Here is a 12,206-nt window from a genome sequence, read left to right as displayed (position 1 = left end):
TGATTATTGTTTTGCTTAAAGCGCCACCAAGCGGCGAATGATAAACACTATTTTTTTTTCTTTTTTTCTTTCTTTTTTTTTCTTTCTTTCTTTCTTTTTTTCTTTCTTTCTTTCTTTTTTTCTTTTTTTCTTTCTTTCTTTCTTTCTCGGACCCTTACTGCATTAAGCTTTGCGTTGAAGCACTAGCGTAATGGGGAAATAAAAGAGGCAGCGAAATGAGATGAATGGAAAAAAAATATGACATATGATATTTGCTATATGATGTAAAAATCTATCACATTTCATTTCAAAGGCCATTTTTCTTTCTGGCTCTTTTCGCTCGCTGGCGACTTTTTACAAATTTTCCCACATTTGCTCCCCTCAAAATATTTGGATGATTACCGGACATGCACAATTGCATTGAATTTATGTACGTGTTGTGTGAAAGCTGTATAAAATGAAATAATATACACGCAATTTGATTAAAATTAGTGGCCATCTGTAAGGTTTCAAATGCATGCTGCTTTAATATCAAGAGGTCCCGGGGGTTCCGCCCAGGATCCCACCCATGCACATAGCACTGTTGTATGGTAGAGTTTGGACCATGGCCCCAAAAGTTCTACAACCAAACCACACAAAAAAGGGGGAGAAAGAAAAAGTGTATTATATTTTTCTGAAAGTGTACGTCAAAATCTATCTTCAAGTTATAGATTCTCATGAAAAGGTGATTTTTTTCATCTTGCTCGCTTCACTCGCTCGGGACTTATATTAAGCTACTTCTTAATTGTCATACTGGGCATAGAGCTTCGCCCTGTTCTACGTGGCGTACAGACCAAAAAAAGAAAAGCCGAGATATATTGGAATATGCTTCCTCTCTCACTTCGCTCCATCAAGACATATACTACTTTCAAAGATCACCTTAAGACATACCTATTTAAATTGTAACTGATTTTAAATGTATTTTGTTGTGTTCCATTTATGATTATAAGAAAGATGATTCATTCCTTCCCGTTCACTGGCTGTTCATGTGGGACCCGGTGTCCCGTCAGATTGCTATAGAGCTCTGAGTTATGTACAGACTGGGTTTACCCCATCAATTGTCAGTGACAGGGGCAGCTAGAGGGCACTGGCCCGGGGGGGGGGGCACTCAGTATATAATGCATAGTGGGTATGTGCCGCGGAGGGGACCCCATGGCAAACTTCGATCCGTTCCAATTTCGATCCACGGTTCCAAGCATAGCATTTTTGTCTTATTGAGAAAAAGAACAAAGAAAGCCGCGCCATGCCGCCAAGGCATAGCATTTTCTTTTTATCGAGAAAAAAAGAAGAAAGAAATCCGCTTCAAAGCTTCGCTATTTTTCGTTACGCCGTTCCTGCAGAGCACTGTCCGACCATCGCCTAGCTGCATCATGCACGCATGCCCGTTCCACTAGACAGTGCGTATCAAAAAAAAAACGGGAAAGATTTGAAAAGTCTATAAAATTTTTGTTTGAAATTATGATGTCTATATTTTGGTGTTAATAGGTGCTCTAAGATCTTATCTTTGGAATGAAATTTAGAAAAATAAATTTTGTTCATGCTTGAGCGAACACGGGACTTTTTTGTTGGGGGTTCAAAAAGAGGCTTGCGCCAGAATTGCAGAATATGAGTAATTTGATGATCAGACTTCTTGCTAATCAGGAGACTTCCTCTTGACCTTTTCATTATTTGTGCCACAATTTTCGAATTATGCTGTCAAACTTCATTCACAAATTTATTTATTTACTTGAATTATTTTTTTTCTTCATTTAAACTTCCCTTACTTATTAATTTTCCTCCATTAGTAACTGAGAAAAGAAGATTTTTTGTCAACCCAAGCAAGAAGATTTACACTATCATTTGGGAAAACTTGTGATTATTCAAATCCTTTCATTCGCGAAACAAATTATGTTATGTACCTTTAAAAGACATGAATCTATTTGTCAAGGGGTCATTGATTCCTTGATCAAGTCAGGGGACCAAGTTAACCTGCTTCGCATACATTCGTAATTCCGAAGCTTCGTAATTCCGAAGGTTCGTCCGAAGGTTCGTAATTCCGAAGGTTCGTCAATCCGAAAACGAAATAAGGTTCGTAATTCCGAAGGTTCGTTAATCCGAAAACGAAATAAGGTTCGTAATTCCGAAGGTTCGTTAATCCGAAAACGAAATAAGGTTCGTAATTCCGAAGGTTCGTTAATCCGAAAACGAAATAAGGTTCGTAATTCCGAAGGTTCGTTTATCCGAAAACGAAATAAGGTTCGTTAATCCGAAAACGAAATAAGGTTCGTTAATCCGAAAATTAAATAAGGTTCGTATTTCCGAAAATGAAAATAATTCATTTTGGTAACAAAAACGATGTTGTCATTACAAGATTACACGATATTATGCAATAACGATCGATGATACATGCGTGTGTTGGGGCCAAAGCATGTATTTCATTAAGAATATAGACGCCCTGATCAAGCATAGGCTAATTTCGATTTTATCTGAGCACAGGGACCTGGGAAGCGGGGGTGCTGAAGCACCCCCAGAAATTTTCCTGGGGGTGCTGCGTGTATTATTTTCCATAGGCAGCACCCCCACGAAATCAGGTTCCCCCTGTAATTTTTTTTAATATGTTATAATGTACATAATTATCACATCCAAAATCGCAAATCATTTACATAGTCTTTCACATATTTCAATAACTTCGCTCCTATTACGCGACTCAATCAAGCTCGGCACTTGCGCGCGATACGTATAACCATAGTTAACTAGTACACAGTCTACTCGATAGAAGGGAGGAACACATGGGTGTGGCTGGACTTCAAACTTCCAGGTTTTATGTCGAATCAAGTATGCGCGCGCCCGGCCGCCCGTGTTTTGTATGAAACAATTACAAGTCAGACAATTGAAATCAAATTTCGTAGTCTTTTTCGCCCTCACCCCATGGCCCTGGGAAGCGGGGGTGCTGGGGGTGAAGCACCCCAAAATTTTTGGGGTGCTGCATGTGTTATTTTCCATAGGCAGAACCTCCTGGAAAGCTAGTGGTAGGTATGATAATTGACAGAAATGTAATGAAAATGAACGACGTTTTGTAGACCCCCCAGGGGCGGATCCAGCTTTCGCCAATAGGGGGGGGGGGCGAAAAATATTTTCAGCAACATTTTTCTCGATTGGCCGCCATAATTCTATTTTTTGTTGGTTTTTCAGGGGGTAGTCCTAACTAAAGACTGAAGTTTTAAGTATATGTTAGTTTTTATTGTTATAAACAAGATAAGGTATCTCATGTGGTCTTAATATATAATGCGAGCGCGAAGCGCGAGCAAAAAATTCTTTGATATTTTATGTCCTTAGAACTGAAGATTCTGAGCAGTTTTTATAATCATGAACAAAGATAAGTATCCAACTAAACAATGCGAGCGCGAAGCGCGAGCCGAAATTTTATTACAGTAACGTGAAAATTAAGGGAATCAAATAGGACTGTTTTTAGTGAATAATGAAGAGGATACACAGGGGCGGATCCAGCTTTCGCCAATAGGGGGTGGGGCCGAAAATATTTTCATCAACATTTTTTCTCGATTGGCCGCTATAAAATGATTTTTTTTGGTTTTTCAGGGGGTAGTCCTAATTAACTTAAGACTGAAGTTTTAAGGACATGTTAATGTTTATTGTAAAAAATAAAGATAAGGTATCTCATGTGGTCTTAATATATAAAGCGAGCGCGAAGCTCGAGCTCAAATTCTTTGACATTTCATGTCCTTAGACCGGAAGATTCTGATAAAATTTTATAATTATGAAAAAATATAAGTATCCAACTAAACAATGCGAGCGCGAAGCGCGAGCCGAAATTTTATTATAGTAATGTGAAAAGGGACTAAATTAGGACTGTTCTTTGGTGATTAATGAAGAGGATAAAGTATCACCAATTTAATAATGAGAGTGCGAAGCACGAGCTCTAAATTTTTGATATCCGACCTGAGAACTGGACAGTCTAAGCGCGTTTTTATTTGAATAAAAAACAAGCTGTGTGTTCACAAACATTTTAACAATGCGAGCGCGAAGCACGAGCTTGATTTTTTTATATACAGACATAATAAAGAAGCATTTTACAAATTTTGGTAAGAATTTCCAAAGAGGATAGGTTACTCACAAATCACACAATGCGAACGCGCAGCGCGAGCTGAAAATTTTGATAAATATAAACAATTTGTGTAAATCAAACAAAATAATGAAAGCTTGATGTGCGAGCTAAATTATTGAGTGCAAATTGATTTCAGAACTGGATATGTAAGTGCCATTAATCCTCTTGAATGGAATTTATTACACAGGCAATGTGAGCGCGAAGTGCGAGCGAAAATTTTAATATAAAGCAAAGTCTATTTTCCAATTCTTCCCCTCACCTTTTCTTGTTTCCTTTGGGGTCGAGCCGGCCGTTACGAGGCTGTAAATTATACATCATGGGTATAATACCTCTTTTTTTTTACTTTTCTTTCTGTTTTTCATAGTTTCTATCAAGTTAAAAAGTACACTTTTTCTGCAGGTTGTCAAAAAATAGGGGGGGCCGGGGCCGGCTCGGCCCCCTCCTGGATCCGCGCCTGCCCCCCCCCCCCTCCAGAATTTTCCGACACAGTACTTAAAATGGTGTTTAAATTCACCCCTTTTCAGATCGGAATATCAATTTTTTTCTGCTCGCGCTTCACGCTCGCATCGTTGATTGTTAATAAAAAAAAATATATTTAGAATGCCCAGATGCTAGGTCTATCTCTAACACGCGCACGCATGCTTATTCAGATACGCAGCTTGTTTTGGGGGTACTCCGGGCTGAAAATATTTAATCAAATACATTTTATGAAAATAAATGAATTTTATGAATATCTGATAACAAATAGTTCAGTTATTTAATTCTAAATTTCAGCAATATTTTATGAAAATGGCGATATGCATGTCGTCATGAATATTTAATAGGTGAGTTGACATGCATGGGCGGAAATCAGTCCCCTAGGTAGGGGAGACCAGGGCCCGGAAAATCTGACAAGCCAAAAAAAAGGTTATCACCCTAAATGTTAGGTCATTTTAACCCTAACAAAATTTGACAAGCCCCCCCTAAAAAAAAGGTTTTCACCCAAAATGTAAGGTCATTTAGTCAAAAATACATGTATTATTTCGATTGGCAAGTGATGTATTTTTCTCCATAATGAAAGGCCCAAAATAGGAGGGGGATATTGTGTCCCCCTGTCCCCTCTGGGATTTCCGCCCATGTGGGTTAAAAATGTTACATTCCCACTATCCTGTTTCTTGTGTTATTAAAAGTATGGAATCAAAATTGTTTCATTTTTTTTCAAACAAGTGTAAATGATATGTCTCCCTTATAATGAAATAAGTTGCAGCAAAGAAAATCTAATTGACTAAATCAGTTGTCAATTCAACTGTTTTTGGTTCTTCAAGGGAAAATATGGAATAACCCTAATTCTATATAATGAAATACAGAAGAGCAAGTGGGGATATGACATTATCAGTTTGCTCATTGAATATTAATGAAGACATGCTTCACCGGAATAATGCTAATCTTTAAAATGCTATAACTTTGATTTCCTTGTCGGATTTTGATCTTTATTCTTATGTTCGTCGGATTTTTCTTTATCTGTTTACCCATTTTACATTTAGTTCGGAGTATCAGATCAGAATATCAGAAAATTTCTGCTCGCGCATTGCGCTCACATTATTAATATAAGAATATATCAAATTACCCATCACATTCTTGATTTACAAAACATGAATAGAATGTCCCGTTTATAGGTCTGAAATCTCAATTTTGTTTCCGCTCGCATCAATCGTATAATTGTATACCCATCCTGTATTCTTGTTCATGATTAGAAGAGTGCTTAAGATGTCCCGTTTATAGGTCTGAAATCTCAATTTTGTTTCCGCTCGCGCTTTGCCCTCGCATCTATATATTGTATACCCATCCTGTTCATGATCAGAAAAGAAAGTGCTTTATTGTCCCGTTTATAGGTCTGAAATATCATTTTTATTTCTGCTCGCGCTTCGCGCTCGCATCAATTGTATAGTTATATACCTATCCTCTTCATAATTAGAAAAGTGCTTAGAATGTCTCGTTTTTTTTTGGGGGGGGGTTGAAATCTCAAATTTGTTTCTGCTCGCGCTTCGCGCTCGCATCAAATGTATAGTTATATACCTATCCAAATCATGATTACAAAAAGTGCCTAGATTGTCCAGTATATAGGTCGGAATGTCAAATTTTTCGGCTCGCGCTTCGCGCTCGCTTTATTTGATTGTTGATATCTGCATCGTCTTAATGGGTAATTGCAAACAGTCCTTGTAACACGTCCCTTTGGATCAGGCCAGAGCGTATCTAAAAAATATCTGCTCGCGCTGATCACGTTCGCAGTTATTATCTATTGCATACGCATCTTGTTCACGACCACAAACATTGCTCAAAATGTTATATATGTGTGTGGGTGTGTGTGAGGGTGTGTTTGTGTGTGTGGCGCCCTTAGAGGTGTGTGTGTAATTATGGAAAACTTAATTGTGCCCCTCCCCCCACCTTTGACGAGAGCTTTCAGCACCCCCACTGAAAAAATCGTTCCCAGGTCCCTGTCTGAGCAATTGCTGCCTATAAGCAAATGGTTTAATTAAAGATGCAGGGGATCAAGTGTGTTGGAAGCGTGCGAGCAACCTCTAGATAATAGGATTTGTATTGGAGGGGACGTCATTTTTAATAACAGCTTCTGCTGGTAATAAAAATAAAAATAATACTAATAATGATCCTTGTGAGATGTTGAAAGCGAATCGCAAGCTCAAACTAGTAGACATTTCATGTAACAAGACGTGAAGTGAGCATTCGGAGCATTTTTTGTAATCCCGAGAAAGATGTGTATCTTTCTAAAGAACTAATGCGAGGGCGAGCTGTAATTTGTTTATATACTGACCTGGGGCACGTTGCATGAAACTTTTTACCTGAGAAAACTTCGGTTGTTTTTACAGGAGTTTTTGCCCTGTGCTAAAGTCAATGGCGGAAATCAGACTAACCTTAGTTTTCATTTTTACCAGAGTTTTCTCAGGTAAAAAGTTTTATGCAACAGGCTTCAGAAAGTAATCTTTTAAGGACTGCATTTAGTGACTCATGAATAGAATATATATCTCACGAACTAAATAATGAGAGCGCGAACCGCAAGCTTAAAATTTGTGATATTCCAACCTGAAAACTGGACATTTCATACTTCTTTTTTGTAACCAGGAATAGAATGAGTTCCTCAATAAACAATACTTGATGCGAGCGAGAAACGTGAGCCAAATTTTTCTGATTTTCAAACCTGAAAACTGGAAATACTAAGCATTCTTGTAAAAAAAAATAATAATAGCTAGGAGAATAGTTTTCAGAACTGAAGTGGCTTCCCTGGGTAAATAATATCTTTATCAATATCATTCTAGGCCCACAACATCTCACAAGGACGCCCTTTTAACAGTAATTGACGAAAAAGGTGAATTTTACATCTTCAGATTTGACTTTTTCCCTCAAACCGCTTGCTCTCTACGCTCGCAGAAATGAAACGTAAATATATAACTTTAGTGATCACTTAAAAATTTGTGCTCAATTTAGTTACTACAAAACACACAACCTCTTTACACAGATGATAATCTAATGGTGAAAATATCCGTTTGCACCAAATTGCCCCTATTGGCCCCTTTTTTTGCTTTGCCCCCCCCCCAAAAAAAAAAACGTTCCGCCGCCATTGGTTAAAACACGCATCGTCTTCATGGCTAACTGCAAAAAGTTCTTAAAATGTCCCCTTTAGATCAGGTCAGAGCTTATACAGTGCGTATCAAAAAAAAGTTTACACTTAGAAAAAATCCTGTAAAATTATACATTTGTAATATCCTGATGGTTTTTCCACATTTCAACATTGGTACAGGTCCATTTAAGCAAATGACGATAAAACTGTCGAAAAATATTTCCGCTTGAGTGAGCAACACTTACTTTTGAAAAGTTAGTGAAAAATGATTTGCGCAGAACTTTGAAATAGTTATGCGAATAAAAGTAGACCTTAATCATGAATAATACGTGGAATTTAGCTAGTAAAATTGATCTGAAGATATCTTTTACCTATTTAACTTGTTTCATTGCCCAAACCACTTCGAGGAGTGCATTGGGATTGCGCCCCACCCCCCTCCCCCTCACACCGAGGCCATCGGGACGATATTTGCTTTACACTGAGCTGTGATTTACATGAAATGGCTTAGGCTTGATTTTCATTTTGTTAATCATTGTCAAGCTTGGGAAAAGTGTGGAGAAACAAGTATTGAATAAAAAATGAAATGTAAACCCACTTTAAATGATAAAAACTTAGTGAAAAAATGCTAGAGATGTCTGATATAAACTTTGGTTGAGATTCGGTTATATCCTCAGATCCAGCAGGCACAAAAAGGGTAAAAGTTGTGTATACTAAGTGTTAAAATTTCAATTTGGGTGGCAAAATTGTTAGAAAATACTTGAATCTATCCGTTTCATTTCAATTGACTAAAAGTGCAAGGGAAATGTATGAGAAATGTTTCGCAGGGTAAGTTTGATTTCACCCTTTCCCCTTGACACAACGCCGTACAAATGGGCATTTCTGCGCAAACAAATTTCTGCGAGCTTTACAAAAATGGACAGTGCTCATTCAAGTGTAACATTCCGTCAAAATTTTTACTTTCATTGGATAGATGAGACCCAAACCCAACATAATATATGAAAAAATTACCCACATGTTGTATATTTTTAAATTCCCAGGGCTTTTTCAAAGTGTAAACTTTTTTTTGATACGCACTGTATATTTAAAAATTCTGTTCGCGCTTCTTGCTAGCAGTTATTGTCTAAATTTAGTTACATAGGCATCTCGCTTTGAAGATCACAAACATATTGCCCATCATATTAACAAAAATATGTAGCACGCGCTCGCATTATTTAAAAAGGGTTTATCATGTTATTACATATTTACTTTATTTCATAAGGATAAAGCTAATTATTGACTGTTAGGACTACCCTTTCAAAGAAACAAACAAAAATCAACTTTAAACTGCCGATCAAGGAAAATATGGCTAAAAAAATTGCCCCCCACCCCCTCTATTTGACGAAAGTTGGATCCGCCGGGAGGGAGGCAGGAGGCATCAAAAATGAAATAAAAAACAGGGGAATTAATATTTTCCAAAATGGGAAAGTTCCTTTTTCAAAAATAAATATGCCGTTTTTCATATTTTTTTCGAAATAAAATACTCTTTTTAAAGTATACAAGTTAAATTAAGTTTTCAGGCTGGAATATTGAAAATTTTCAGCTTGCGCTTCGCACTCTCATTCGATCGGTGAAATATGCATCCTAAAAAGGTCACTAAATGCTTTCTTTAACAGTTTCCTTTTCTGGTCAGTATGTTTAAGATCGCGTTTTGCGCTCGTGTTAATTCTTTAGTTAGATGCACATCTTTTTAATGACAGCAGAAATCTTCTCGGATTTTTAAAAACTAATTTTCATTTTTTATTGAAATAACCTTAAGTTTTAGCTTGTGATTCACGCTCGCAACACCTCGCAATAATGCCATTTTAAGAATAATTGACCACAAAAAACGTTATACAACTTCACCCTTGAATTTGTTTTACCAAGCCGCTCGCTCATTATACTCTCTCCCGAAAAATAAAGCCTAAATATACATTTTGCCATAATAAGAAGTCACTTCAAAAAAGTTTTTCTCTACTTAATCACTATCAAACACACAATGACTTCAAGCAGATGATAATCTTAAGGTGAAAATATCACCAAACTGCCCATTTTGACGTATGAGTGTCATTTTTTGGCTTTACCCCCAACGAAAATTCGTTCGGCCGCCCTTGCCTTCCCATCCTCATAATAATTGAACGGCAAAAGCGTCCCCCGCCCCCCTCCCCTTGCCTCTGCTTTCCCGGTTTTCATTTTTCGGATTAACGAACCTTATTTTGTTTTCGGATTAACGAACCTTATTTTGTTTTCGGATTAACGAACCTTATTTAGTTTTCGGATTAACGAACCTTCGGAAAAACGAACCTTATTTCGTTTTCGGATTAACGAACCTTCGGAACAACGAACCTTTTTTCGTTTTCGGATTAACGAACCTTCGGAACAACGAACCTTATTTCGTTTTCGGATTAACGAACCTTCGGAACAACGAACCTTATTTCGTTTTCGGATTATCGAACCTTCGGAATAACGAATCGTCGGAATTACGCCACAAATGTTCGGATTAACGAACCCTTTTTCGTTTTCGGATTAACGAACATCGAGGTATAGGCAATTTACGTGTTTCGGAATTACGAACCTTCGGAATAAAGAACCTTCGGAATTACGAAGTGTAACCAATTGCTTGACAGGATATACAGGAAGGGATTCATGTCTTTCAATGGCAATGGTGTATTGAGTCAATTTTGAAGGAGCTAGATATGGCAGATCGAGTAAAATGTATTAAAAAGTTGTGAGCATGCAAATATTCTTACTTTTCTATTACAATATCAAATTTTGTGATAGATTTTGACATAATATTCAGAAAATAATATCATCATTTTACTTTCTGTCTTTCCTTTAATTTCCTGTCCACTTTTTTCTTAGTCAAGATTTTTTTTCAATGGGGGGGGGGGAGCATCCCGAGCCCCAGCCCATCTGTGTGGCACTGTTCAAAAGTGAATTATCTTGAAGAAGGAATATTCAAAGCTAACAGAGAGCATAATAAAAAGAAACAACAGAACAATTCAAGCAAATTAATAGATCTGAAAATGAATTTTGATTTTGACCGCATGATTTGAAAATTATGGTAAAGATAATGAAAAGGTTAAGAGGAAGTCTGCTAATTAGCATGAAGTCCGATCATCATATTTATCATTTTATGCCATTTTGGCGCAAGCCTCCTTTTTAACCCCTGACAAAATCATTCCGTGTTCGCTCAAGCATGAACGAAACTAATTCTTTTTAATAGCATTTGGAAGATAAGACCTTAGAGCAACTATAAACACCAAAATATAGACATCAAAATTTGAAACAAAATTTTTATAGGCTTTTCAAATCTGTCCCGTTTTTTTTATACGCACTGTATAGGGATGCATATGCACGTACTCACAAGCCGGCGATCCGTTCAAAGGACCCCCTTTTTCACAAACATTTGTAATTCCGAAGTCCGTTCTGAGGACCCTCCTTTTTACAATAAGCCCGCTCCAAGGCCCCCGTTTTTTGCCTCGCCCGCGGCACACCCTTACCACTTTTTAGGTCGAGTGCCTCTCCCCCCCGGGGGGGGGGGGGGCACTGGGTTCCGCATGATGATGGGCTGATGGGGTTCGGTGAATGAAGCGGATGTGAAATTATCATTCTTACATTGCACTTGTTCATGGTTCTTGTGTAGTATTTATATAAATTTCTATAAAATCTAATTTTTCCATTGTAAAAGAGAACCTCGTCTAGCGTCATGAGCGTCTACTGACGGTGTGTGCGCTTTACAAATATACACTATTATTATTATTATTATCATCATTTTCATTTTAACATGTCAAAGTCTATCACAAAATTGGATTTTTGTAATCAAAATGTCAACATTTTGCTCACTCGCTCGCACTTTTATTTTTTTATACTCGATACACCATACATCGCCCCCTCAAAATTGTTGCCTCATGACACCATTGCATGTTCCATGATATAACCGGGAAATTTTTGGCTCTTGCCCCCCCCCCCCTGGCCATCGACAACCGTCAGGCCCCGCAGGGGAAGGAGAGGCGACAATAATTTTGAAGTGGGGTATGCCTCTATTCCTCTGCATGGCGACGCTCCCGGCTCCCAACACCCCCCCCCCCTCCTGTGATCGAAATCAGTGTTTCCTTCATTTTTACTTCTTTATTCCCCTTCGTTATCTCCTTTCTTTTTTATTCTTTTTTTATTGCTTCCCTTTTCTGGCTGTCTTTCTTTCTTCTTGTTCAGTTTTCTCTCTTTTTATGTTAGTTTAGCTTTTTCTATGTTAGTTTCGCTTTTTCCAAAAAAAGAAGTCTAGCCTTAAATAAAAATACAGATAACAGTAAAAGGAACATGGGGGGGGGGCAATATATTCAGACCACAACGGATCCAACCGGGTATGGCATTGTTCCAGAAAGTCTTCCTGGGTTTGTTTCTTTTGCGTGTGTGTATATTTGTTTCAGGAACTTGCAATCGAGCCAAGGGAGATCA

Source organism: Lytechinus variegatus, chromosome 11, assembly GCF_018143015.1.
Source record: "Lytechinus variegatus isolate NC3 chromosome 11, Lvar_3.0, whole genome shotgun sequence".
Taxonomy (NCBI): Eukaryota; Metazoa; Echinodermata; class Echinoidea; order Temnopleuroida; family Toxopneustidae; genus Lytechinus; species Lytechinus variegatus.
This window is presented reverse-complemented; position numbering follows the sequence as displayed.